The sequence below is a fragment of the Agelaius tricolor genome, unplaced genomic scaffold (genome assembly GCF_023055355.1).
Source record: "Agelaius tricolor isolate 1412-34295 unplaced genomic scaffold, bAgeTri1.0.p SCAF_23, whole genome shotgun sequence".
NCBI lineage: Eukaryota > Metazoa > Chordata > Aves > Passeriformes > Icteridae > Agelaius > Agelaius tricolor.
This window is the reverse complement of record NW_027269283.1, coordinates 8684980-8697454: the sequence shown is the minus strand read 5'-3', so window position 1 is coordinate 8697454 and position 12475 is coordinate 8684980.

Genomic DNA, 12475 nt, shown 5'->3' with positions numbered 1-12475 from the left:
ATTGATAAACAGAAGAAAATGGAATGTATTTTATTCACCCATAAAGTCTGACATTTCCAAAGATGGAATCAAATTATCCTCCTCATCTGTCTGCAGCTCGCTGGGTGCTCACTAGGTACAACTTTATGCCCGCAGAGTAATAACACCTGGTAATGGCACCTAATTTCAGAGCCTCCAGAACGAGCTGGTCTAGGACAAACAGGGTTATTTTGCTTACAAATAATATGTAACACAAAGACAGGCTCTGTGCCCTGGGATGGGATGATAGCAGTTTTTTTCTCCCGTGGGAAGAGGCTGGAAATCCCTGGGAAGCCCTTGCCAGCAATGGGGCATGTTCCTGGCATTTCCACAAAGGCATTTGCATCTTCCTGAGTTGCTGCCACTGCCTGTGGTCCAGTTGTGATTCATGATGATGAATCTTGGATTTTGTCACTGCTTTTGGGGTGATGTAGATGAAAATTCCATGTGCACATTGTCTGGGAACGTGGTGGTGCTGTGAGGAGCTGCAAAGAGAGGCAGAGCTCTCCACTGCCCGCAGACACAGAGGGTTGGAAGGAAGAACAAAGAGGAGATCATAGGAAAGAGCATAATGAGGTTTAAAGGATAATTAAGGCTGCTGGTTCCCAAACACTACAACACTCCTAGCTGGGCTGGTGAGCCCAGGGGAAAGCCAAGGGCTGGAGTAAAGCTGGCAGCTGAGGCAGGGCTGCAAATCTGGAAGTGCTGCTGCAGGGAGGGTCCTCAGCACCTCTGAGCCCCTGGCCCCTCTCTCCAGGCACAAGATGTGCAGAGATGCTCATCCTCTGGGATGCATCTGTGGCATTGATGTGCCAACCTTCACCTCCACCAGGGGATCCTGGCACCTTGACAAAGCAGTTTGAAACTAGGCTGAGCTAAGGGGATGGGTGGAGAATAACAATGAGCAAGGACAGACTGGCATCCAAATGTGGAAGGAGCCAGGCAGCCCACGAAGAAAAATCTGGGGAAAGGAAGGGTGGGGATGGAGTGAGATGAAGCACTTGGAGAACAAGTGCTGAGAACAGAACATACCCCCAAGGGCAGAGTAGGACAGCTCCTCCCCGAGGAATTCCCTGAGTTTCCAGCACCAGGAGGACCCCTTGGTCCCTGTGGTGATGTCAGATCAGGGGAAGGAAGGCTCTCCTCCATCCTCTTCAGGACTCAAAGGCTCTTGAATTTCTCCTTCCAAAGCCGGGGCTGTCACATTCCCCAGGACAGGGAAGCACAGGGGTCTCAGTGGCCTCAAATGTGCTGGGCAGGGGCAGAAATACCCACTCAGTTCCAGCAGCATTTTGTGTAACCAGATTCCCAGCAGCAAAGCAATACAAGCTGCCTCCAGTGGAAATTCTACCCAAAATGAGACATCCAAAGTTAGTCTACAACGCTCTTCCACTCCTTCGTACACAAACCATTGCATAGACTGTTTTTGTTTGGGGTTGTACTTCTCCAACCCCTTGCCTTTCCAAGTTTACCTACTAAATACTTTAATTACCTTTTTGCTTGCCTTAGAGTGCAGCATGAATAATTAGAGCAAGTGGCTGCATTTCTCACAATAAAGCTGTGATTTTTTAAGTGCCAGAGGACATTTGTGGTGCTGGAAGGGAAAGGTAATTGACATTCCCTTAGGGAAACCTCTTCAGAAATCTGGGCCCTGCTTGCTTTGAATTAATGTCAGTGGTATGATACAGGCAGGGAAGATGATAATCCATGCAAGCAAACAAACAACACAGCCAAAAGCTGCCAAAGCAGAAGTTCAGCCCTGTGTCTCTGATGGCTGTGACCTGGCTGATCCTCCAGCTCCTTCTTACAAACAGTGATGCTGGGGCATTACAATTCAAAAAGAAAAAGCCAATAGAGCTCTTCTAAACAGAACTGAAAGGTCTCATCAGCAAACCCAGGAGCCAGCAGGTGAAGCCCAGGAGGTGCTGAGTGTTCTGCTGTCCCTGGGGTGCTGGGGAAGATGTGTTTGTGTGGGTGATGGCTGCTCCAGGGTGTCCCAAAACCCTGCAGAGATCTCCCTCAGTGGCACATAGTGATACAGAGCTGATCAACTGCAGGCTCCCCTGGGCTTGCCAGGATATCCAGAGCAATGATAGAGAGAATTCGTGTGGCATTCCACACCCTGCCACGCTGAGAGGAGAGCCTGTCTGCTCCCCAGCCCGCATGCCATAGATAAATAAATATCTCTATAAGATATATATAGATAAATATGCACCCAGGGTGCTGCAGAGGCAGTGAATGTGTGCCAGGTGCACAGCACAGCCTCCATTAACCCTTGCCTGGGTCACCCTCCTCTTGCAACAAAATGTGCACTAATGGTGCTCTCAGGAGGGGAGATGCACCAGCCTCTCCTCAGCTTCTGCCTAAAGGCAGCTCTGATGTCCTTGTTGGGATATTTCCAACAAGGAATGAGTTGTCCCTTGTCCCAGCCCCCTGTCACAAACTGCTCAGTCCTTGGGAGATGGGCACTGGTTGTCACCAGGAGGGTTCTGCAGTCCCTGCAATCCAGCATTCCTTCTCAGGGTGTTTTGCTCCCAGCTGGGTTGAAGCAAAAGCTCAGCTCATTCATGCAGATTTACAGGAGGACTTGCAGTGTCCTGAAACCAAAATGTTGCAAAAATAATAATAAAAAATATAATTAAAAACCAAATCACAGCAGAGAAGCTGAGCACAGCACAGGCCCAACAATGCTGTGGTGTTGGACACTGCACTCCTGCAGCACCAGGGGCTGGGGAAGGGATTTGCTGCCACAGGGGTGCAGTGACCTTGGGACAGCCTGGGCAGGGAGCAGTACCCAGGGACCTGCCCCAAAAGGTTTTGGGGGGTTTTCCAGTCACTGCCCTTCATCTGCTCCATTCCTCAGGGCAGAGAACAGCTTTATCCCTGTCCCAGGCTGCACAAGCCTTTGACATTGTCACGTCTTCACCAGCCACCATCTGAGGGACCACACGCCTCATTTCCCCCCAGCAGCTCTCTTTTCCCATTTGGTGATTTTGTAAAAGCACCAAACCTTCCCTCATTGTGCCTCCACTTCCAAATTGTGTGCCTTGTGAGAGCACAGCAGCTACGGTGCATTTAAATAGCTGATTTTTCAGGATCTGATTCAGGTCCTGCCTCCAGTGATATCAGTTTGGCTGCTGCAATGGGAACACTGTGTTAAATGTGTTGAAGTGAAGGAGAAAAACACTTGGGAGCATCAGGTGCAGTGCAGGAGGGGCTGGCAGGCAGCACCTTGGCTCCCCTCCATCCTTCTGCGCCTAAATTTGGTGCATGGCCTGAGCATGGAGCAATGCCTGCCCTCCTGGGGCGCCAATCCCCTGCCCAGGGCAGGAGCAGGGCTCATCCCAGGGTGTCACCGACACCTCCAGCTCAAATGCCAAGGTGATGCTGTGACACCCTGCCCATGGCCCCAGAGATTTTTCCGTGCTCCAGAGGCACCCATGCACTCGTGACCTCCTGCACACTGTCCCCTCGGCCCCAGGACACCAGCACTCAGAGTGTTGGGTGCTGCTAAATGTCTCTGAGCAGGGGAGGGCAGCCAGGTGGTGATCTATGCCAAGGAAGGGGTTCTATCCTCATGTTCCCCCCTGACCTGAGCAGGGTTTACCTGCAGGAGACCCAGAGGAGAGGGTGCAGGAACACATTTAACACAGTGTTCCCATTGCAGCAGCCAAACTGATATCACTGGAGGCAGGACCTGAATCAGATCCTGAAAAATCAGCTATTTAAATGCACCGTAGCTGCTGTGCTCTCACAAGGCACACAATTTGGAAGTGGAGGCACAATGAGGGAAGGTTTGGTGCTTTTACAAAATCACCAAATGGGAAAAGAGAGCTGCTGGGGGGAAATGAGGCGTGTGGTCCCTCAGATGGCGGCTGGTGAAGATGTGACAATGTCAAAGGCTTGTGCAGCCTGGGACAGGGATAAAGCTGCTCTCTGCCCTGAGGAATGGAGCAGATGAAGGGCAGTGACTGCACTTGGGGTGCAGCTGGGCCCCAGGACCCTGCACACCTGAGCACCCCCTGGGAGATCGTGCACCTCCATTCCCCACCTGACACCGGAGCTCCAGGTGTGCTTCGCAAATTCAATGGAATTATGGTTCAAAAGGCAAATTAAGATTTAAATTAAATATTAAATTGAAAAGAAAGAATCTAGAAAGAGCCTGAGAAGCACTTAATTTCTTGTTATCTGCAAGCACTTTTGCCATGGAGAAGTGCCTGTGGGGAGCCAGGCACGGGGCAGGATGGCTCTGGAAACTCCATTTAACTGCAGCTGCAAAGATTGCCCAGGGACCCTCAGCACCTGCAGGCACCAAGGGCTGCTGCTGCTCGGGAAGGGGCTGCTGCAGCAGTGCAGCCCTTGCTGAAATCATGCACTGGAGCTGGGCTGGGAGGCAGCAGAGCATCCCAGGATGAGAAGGGGCAGAGCTGTGGCACTCCGGGGTGATGCAGCAATGCAGCCCTTGCTGAAATCATGCACTGGAGCTGGGCTGGGAGGCAGCAGAGCATCCCAGGGATGGGAAGGGACAGAGCTGTGGCACTCTGGGGTGATGCAGCCGGGACAAGCCAGGCACTGCTGCCCTGGGGACACCAGGGCTGTCACCAGAGGCCACTCGGGGCCCCCAGTGGCTCTGCTGGCTGGGCTCAGGCCACCACATGCTCACACATAATTCCTGACCTCAAGTTGAAAATATAATTCTTTCTGCCACATCTGACATTTAGCTGTACAGCGATCCCTGCCAGGAAATTGCCATCGTTTCAGTTCTGCTCCCAGCTACCCTTCTGATTTATATTTTTGTTTTTATCCAATTTTTCTGACTTGTTTTGGTAGGGTGGACAAAATGTTCTCACTCAAGACAGATGACAGTTTGCCGATAAGAGGAGCAACTTATCACCAACAGCTCCGATTCTTTCTCAAATGCTTAGTCTGTTGGAACAGCTTTAAAGTCTAATGTGATATCACAGGTTAGCCCCAAATCTGCTTCCCCTCCTGTATTTCATACTTTATGGCTCTGAGCATCACTCCTTTTAAAACAAAATACTTCAATCTTTTTCAGATCATCAATGGCTTTCCTTCCCCCCACCCCCCTTTTTTTTTTCCTTCTTCTTAATTTAACTATTTTAAAAATTCTTTGGGCATGGCAAATAAAATAAACACCAGAGATGAGTGACCTCTTGGAAGCTTGGTGTCCTTGAGTCTAACTTTAGAAATCATTTGTCACAGGCACAGAAATGTGCACTGCAATCAGAATTAGCTGCCAGAATTTTTTTTTTCAAACAATGATATTGTAATTTGAGTGACATTCTTGATAATAGTTCAGGTTCTCCAGACTTCTCCCCATGCCCCAACAAACCATGCACTAAAAAAATAAAACTTCTGTCTTATTCTGATTTTTTTTTGTTGCTGTTGTTATTTATCATTTGGAAAATAAATGAGAGAGAAAAGAGAGACAAGGAAGTGTAGCAGCTTTGAGCTCTGGATATAAGCCCAGTAGGCTAACAGGGTATTATACAGTTGGGTTTAGTTCAGCAAAAAACAGGACATTCTATGAGAACTAGGTGAATAATTTGCAATTAGTAATTTGGGACATAAAAATCCAGGTTATTTTGAAACATGCAGCTTTACAAGGTGAAATGCCCTCCTCTGCTCATGGCTGCAAGCAAAGCACAGCGTGCTCTGATCAGGGCTTTCACTGCCTGGAATTGTAGATTTTGTAGCAAAATTACTTTTGATCTGCAAATGTGTAATTCCTGTGTGAATGTTTATCACTCGTGCTCAGGCTGCACTGGTGCCTTGCACAGGACAAGGGATGCACTGGAGTTTGTGAAGGGATCGGGCCCTGTGATCCAGGAGCAGCTCCATTGGACTGTCCTGCATTAAATAGTTTCAATTTTTATACATCAGCACAACTCCCAGCCACTGAAACCACCCTGTGAGTCTGCAAGTACCAACCAAGAGATCCCTGCTGGGTGCTCAGGGCACCCCCAGGGACAGGGGACATCTCCCTCCTTGGCTTCGGGGTCACTGCACACAGAAAAAGTCCTGAAATAATTTTTGGGATCTCCTTGTCCCATCCAGAGTGATTGTGGGTGGGTTTGCATCACCCCAGGATACACAGGGTAGGAAGAGCAACTCCTGATCCCTGGATTTGGATTATGGATGAGAACTCTACGGGGAACTCACTTGAATTGATGCATCTTTTGTGAAAAGCCTCTGGATTTGTAGCATTATGTGAGAGCAGGAGAAAGACTCACAGTGCTGAAATTAGGGTTGCTGGAGCTGCTGCACGGTGGTTGCTCAGGGTCAGGTCTCTTGGAGGATTTTAAAATTTTAAAAGACCTTTTTGCAGCTCAAAGCACAGCAGCCAGCCTGCCTGCCTGCCTAACCACACCACCCCAGACACCCCTCACCTGGGGCTGCCAGGAAGGTGTCCCAGGACATCACCAAGTGTCCCTGTCCCCACTCAGATGTGCCTCAGATGTCTCTCAGCATTGCTGCACTCCCCAGAGTGGCTGCACCTGAGCAGCATCAGCCTCTCCCAAAGGAGATTCCCCAGCTGTGCCCTGCACCACGTGGAGCAGGGGGCTGAGCATCCCAGAGAGCACAGAATCCATGGATCCTGCCACAGAATCCTCTCCCAAGGTCATTCCCCCCCCACCACGCAGCACAATGGAGCCTCCTGGGACCCCTAAGGGTCAGAAAGTTTGAAATTCAACTCTAAAAATGTGTACAGCCAACAAGGTGCCTCCTTGGCACCCGGTGGTTACCTGGAAATAGGACATGAGGGGTCCTTGTAAGGGCTTCATTTTCCCTGTGTTTGAGCCCCCTCAGTGCTGGCAGCTCCCCCTGTGACTTCCTGAGTCCTGAATGTGCAGAAGGAATTGCAGGAGACACTTCCAGCTCTCTGTGTGATGGAGTTATCCTCCTTCCACTAAATAAATGCTCACGTGTGCACTTGTAGCCTGTATCTGAACAGGAGGCACTGTGTGCCCGACTCTCTCAATTTTTCATCCTCCTGGAGGAAAAAATATGATAGGAAAAGCCTAAAAATTAAAAAAAGACAGAGTGAACAGCTATACCTAACACCTTTTTCAGCTCAATCCACCCAATTATTTTCCTTTCTCTGGCTATTTTAGTTTTAAAGCTTCCTCCAAATGTAGGTCCCAGGTCAGCAGGGCATTAAGGCACCCCTGAAGTACTTTGACTTTAAAAGATATCTCATGGAAAGGGCACTAATCATCTCTTGCATCTCTAACTAAAGATACAGCATTTTATCTGGGATCCTGAGTGTGCCTATAAATACCAGGCAGGGAAATGCTCAATCCATTACAGAAACAGGTAACCTAAATCATGGAGCAGGCTGGGGTTAACCTTTGTCCTGGGAGGGAGCTGGACCAAAATCTGTGCAGGGCAGGATGTCCAGGTGATGTTACAGTGCAAACAGCACAGAAGGTGTTCCCATAAAGATGCTCAGAACAGCCCCACCTTCTCCAGGCTGTCTCACAGCCCATCTCCTGCACAGTGAGAGGTGATGGCTGATCCAGAGCTGGATCAGAGGGCACATCTGGAGGAGACCCTTCAGAAGATGAGATGGGCAAGAGCCTCTTTCCCATCCCTGCTGCTGCTGGTGGGTGCTGGATGAGTGACCACAGTGAAGAGAGAGCAGGTGATCTGTTTGCCATTGCACTGCACCTACATCACAGGTGTACAGCTAAATTCAAAAACTTCATGGCATTTCCAGCCTTTTCATTTTGGCTAGCATCTCCTAAAACCAACTTTTTTTCAAGGCACTGCTCCCCCACGTAAGGAAAACCTCTATGAGAGCCCCAGATCAGCATTTTGTGAAGCAGAGTGGGCTGTGGGTTGGGGTGAACAGGTCTCCCTTCTTCCCCAAGCACAGCTGGGGTCCCTCTGCACCCCAGGACAGGTGCTCACCTGCAGAGGCTGTTCCCAGGAATGTGCTGGCAGGGACAATGCCAGCCCCTACAGCAGGAACACTGCTGCATGTGTTATTAGAGTCATTTGTTGTGGTTAGTGAGCAAAACCACCCAAGCTCATTTCTGTTCCATTAGAGGGAGGAGGAGAAAAAAAAAAAAGGGAATAGAATAACTCATTTCAAGGTAATTTGCTGGGGATTTTGTGTATGATCAAGAGGGTTGTAAAAAGTGGGAATACTTGCAAAAGTTTGATATGGCTTTTGAGAGAAAAGTAGCACAAACTTATCAAACATGGACAAAGTGAGACCAAAGTGGGTGCTTTCAATGCATTTTGCCTTTCTACAGGTCACAAACCACCCCACTCTGGTCTGTCCAGCCCACAGCTGCTTTTCTGGATAGTCTGATGAATTTTTGGTGAAATCTCAAAGGAATGTCACTGCCCTGGCTGGCAGCTCCTTGGGCAAGGATTTGATCCTGAGGTTTGACACATGCAGGGTGTGATCCTCCTCTGTGATCAGCTGCCACATGGACCTGGCACAGGTCCTGATTCTTTCCTCTGTTCCCCACATCTCTGGGGAAGTGAGAGAAGACCCACGGTGGGCAAGGGCCCCTTCCCATGGGACACAGAGCACAAGGAGTCCCTCCAAACATGCACATAAAATTCCAAACCAGCACCAAAAGCCAGCCCATAAAGCACTGGCTGCTCTCAGAGGCAGACTGGAGATTTCTCCTGCTAATTATAAAAATGGCAGACAAAACCCTGCACGATATGATTTCTTACATTAAACAAATTTTATGGTGGAGAAGACTTTTAGTGGCACTATTTGCAGACCTGGCCTTTTGCCAGCTCGCTGTCATTAATTCTGCTGATCTTAAGTATCAGCTGCACTTATTCCAAGGGGCTATAAATAAACCCCTGGAGCCTATTAAAGGAGCCAGCTTCCTCAGGCTGTCTGTCGAGCCTGGACAGACTGACATGGGCAGTGTTCAGGCAGCTCTGGCCAGTGCTGAGCATGTCTGGGTTCAGGTCTTTCACATGCTCACAGCTCTATCTTTCACATTGCTGGGAACAAGGAACTTTTTTATTAAAATAAAAACCTCACTCCAGGCAGGCAACAAATAGTGCTGGTTCTGTTAGGGCTGGGAAAATCCTTGACCACATGCCTGAAGCTTGGAACTGTTTGACCTTCCCTAGCTGGAAGGGTTAAAAATGAACAGGAGATTGGGAAAGGAGAAGAATTGGGGCTGATATTTTATAAGACAAGGAGGTGTTTTAATGTAAGATACGGAGAATTCACCACTGCCAGAATATTTATCAGTCACACTTGCACTCAGGGTTGCCACCATTCTGGCTCTCCTCTGGGATTTGCCAGGTAAAAATCCAGGCTATGGGTGCCCCCCACCACCCTGAGGAGCCCATGGGCTGCAGGCAGGATGTTCCAGGATGCAGCAGCCACGCTCTGCCTCTCTGGTGCAGCTCCTATGAAAAATGGGTGGCAGTACTAATGTGTGCTTAATGACCCGTGGTGCAGAAATGACTACGATGCAGGAATTAAATTTACAATCAACTTCCTTTTTTCTTTTTTCTTTCTTTTTTTTTTTTTTTTTTTTTTTTCCCCTTGAAACCAAAGTTCCTAATCAGAAAAGTCCATGTAAGTGCCTCTGTGCTCCCAGGCAGGGCAGGTGACTCAGGCAGCAGCAGGATTAGAGCTGGGTGCTGTCACCGTGCCAGGCGTGACACGGGGCTGCATCAGTGGCAGGGTAAATTGATGACACAATCTCAGGAGAGCTCACTAGTTGATGCCAGGCTTATTTTTGTAAGTGCAAACTAATGAAATTTAGAGTTTTAATAAAAAAAAAAAAAAAAAAAAGGAAGGAAAAAAGTGGAAGCTACAATTTATAAATGGAATTCATAATGGACCAGAGTGCCAATTGCATTAAGGAAACAAGCAATTCAGGCTTTTACCCAGAAGAGCCCCCAGGGTTTTTTTTGCAAGAGGCAGGGGGTCCCAGTTTGTCCCAGTGAAGCTCCTGGCTCCATCTTTCCTGGGCTCAAACAGGAGGAAACCACCATGAGGCGTTTGGGATGATGTTTGTCCTGGAGCAGGCATGACCTCTACTGCAGACAATTTCTCCCTTTCCCATTCCCATACTGCTCTCCATGTTCTGAATTTTAAAAGGTAGCAACAAAATTGTTTAAAAGGCAGTGAAAGGGATGGAAATGTAGTGTAAAGGATGGAAATGTAACCATAAACCCACAGCAGAGGCATCCCAGAAAACGGAGGTGAGTATCCAGAAGGAGATAAAAAGACATCTCCCAAAAGGAATGATGTGGAGTTCAGAGCCAGCAAGAGGCTTTTTGTAGCTTTTTTTATTTTACAGACTTTGTGCACTCTTCTCCTGTGCTTCATCACCTCTCTACTCACAGATTTGGCCCTAAACACTCTGATGGATTAAAGAAGATGAAGGGGCTATTTTCAAGAGTGGGAATAGGCACATCCTTAGGCACAGAGCCTGGCTATGGCCAAATCTAGACAGCTGCTGTGGGTTGGTTATTTCCAACATGAACAATTCTGATCCTATGAGTCTGTGGCTCTGTGATTCTGGCATTCTGTGTTATGGGGTCAACACAGCTTGTCCTGAGCTGGATTCAAGCCAACACAACCTTGGAGCGCAGGCCAAAGGCAGAAGATGAGGAGGTGAGAGGAAACCTTCAGATCTCCAGCCACATGTGCAGTGCCCCAAGCAAAACTCTTCCTCTATCCTGGCTTGACATCAACAAAACCTCTGGAAATCCTCTGGGGACCAAAAGGCAAGTGAGATTCTCCCCCAAATGTGATGTTTCCATGGAAGCCATCAAAAGCACTTCTGTGGGCCTGGGGAAAGGTGGCAGCAGCTGGAGCTGAACATGGGAAGTGGCTGCCAGGAGCAGCTGTGAGTTTGGAGCCTGTCAGAGCAGACTGGTGACAGATTGTTCCTTGAGTCACCCTGCATCCACTGCCATGGGGAGCCTGTGCTGGGACTGGCAGGGGCTGGGCCGAGGTTTTGCCCTCTGTTGAGACAGCAGCTTGGGCTGGTGACCCTTCTGGAAGGAGGGAACTTGTAGTGGATGAGCAGGAAGAGGCACTGGGGAGTGTGAAGAAGCACAGACATGTTCCAGCATCCATTCCTACCGCTTGTCCAAGTAAGAAATGAAGCTGTGGGGAAAAGAGCTGATGAACACACCATCAGAAGGGAGGAGAGGAACATTAATTGGCTGTACAGCAGAGTCTGAGCAATATGAAAAACTGGGAACAACTAATTTATGAGTACAGATTCTTTCTGGAGAGTATGACTTAAACTTGGGGAGAAAATCCATGTGCCTGGAATATTAAAATCAATAGTTTTAACCTATTTAGAAAGAATTGAGTGGGCGAAGAAGGCACAGGAGGGTTAATCAATATCAGAATTGACATTGCTGCATTCCAAGCACCACAAGAAACTGAAGAGAAAGTGACCTCAAATACAAATAAAAACCAAAATAAGGAGTTTCTCCAGACCACTAACTCTCACTAGAAAACAGGGATTACTCACTTCTTAGTCACATATCTGTAATATTTAAGAAAATTTCCCTGTGCTGTGCTGGGGAACTTCAACTCAAATGATGTGAGCTGCAGAGGTCACAGGGCTGCTTTGGGATTTTCTGAATGTCCTGGAAGAGATTTTCCTAACCCAAACCAGGAGGATCCTCGACAGGATCATCCTGACAGCTGCAGGATTGCTTACAAACCCCACAACTGGCTCCAGCCAGCACAGAGGTGACCCTGTTTCAATCGTACATGCTGGGCACAGACAGGAAAGCCTGAGCTGACAGTGGGTGCCTCTGCTTTTCAGTGTTGTGAGCCAGGTCACCTGGAGGATTTTAAACAGAAAATGTGAGTGGTATTTTGGGGCAACTCCTTGTTTAAAGAAGCTCTGGCTTCTAGGAAATCTAGTCAAACCTCAGGGTTGGGAAAGAGAAGGTTATTCTGGCTGAAAAATGAAGCTCAAAGGACAGTGAAAGTAGGTAAACTCCCAGAAAGAAGGAAGGGAAAGTAAATAATAATGAACATAAATCAGCCCCAAGCAGAAGGCTGTCAGGTGAAACCTGCGGCTAGCAGAGCTGAGGGCAACAGGGATGTGCTCTTTAGATATAAGAGACTCAAAGTAGTTGTCTAGACAGAATAGCAGACATTAAAAAAAGAATACATAAAAGGCAGACACTAAATATTTAATTTCACTATTTTGGGGGAAAAAAAAAGCTGAGTGAAACAGCCATGTAATATGATGATGTGGAATATCTTCTGCTCCAACTCAGGATGTTAAACAGCTGCTACTACAACTAGAGGATTTTTTTTTTTTTTTTTTGATCAGCAGCTCCCAATATTCAGTGCCTGAGAGTTTTAAAATCTGTCCCAGGAGCGCCCCAGGCTGGCACAGAGTTTTCCAGAAGACTGAAGCGGTGTTGACTTTGAGCCAAGGAATAAATGTCGATGAGGAGG